Source organism: Penaeus monodon, chromosome 19 (assembly GCF_015228065.2).
Source record: "Penaeus monodon isolate SGIC_2016 chromosome 19, NSTDA_Pmon_1, whole genome shotgun sequence".
In the NCBI taxonomy this organism is placed as follows: Eukaryota; Metazoa; Arthropoda; class Malacostraca; order Decapoda; family Penaeidae; genus Penaeus; species Penaeus monodon.
Window position 1 is genome coordinate 5110417 of NC_051404.1, and position 360 is coordinate 5110776.

The 360-nt window shown below is 44.2% G+C and overlaps 1 protein-coding gene across 1 annotated transcript in view; it reads left to right on the forward strand.

The window, feature by feature from the left end:
- Positions 1–360, forward strand: part of LOC119585011 (two pore potassium channel protein sup-9-like) — a gene marked incomplete at its 3' end in the record, with an annotated part of 119267 nt that overhangs the window by 57547 nt on the left and 61360 nt on the right.

The following is a 360-nucleotide window of genomic DNA, read 5'->3' on the forward strand; positions in this document are numbered from 1 at the left end:
GTAAACAGCCGGAGGAGATGTAGCGCGCCATAAAAATAAAGAAAAAAATCGCTATCTTCGCATGTTCGACGGCCCATTAACGGTACCAAAAACAGAATGAACAAAGACAAGCACCTAATCCCCACAGAATCAAGACTAATTCTCTCACGAGTCACTGGACGAGCCGAGCGCTGCCTTGCCATTAAGAATTCCCCGAGGAGGAGGTTTGGTAATAGCTAACTTCACCATTTTCTTCCTCCTACTTATTTCCTTGAACGTCGGTACTCCATTTTCTCTTGTACAAATAATCCTGATGACGTTTAGCTCCAGGCGACACTTTGAAATTTCTATTTTGGAGGTCGAGGAAGGAGGAAGACTTGA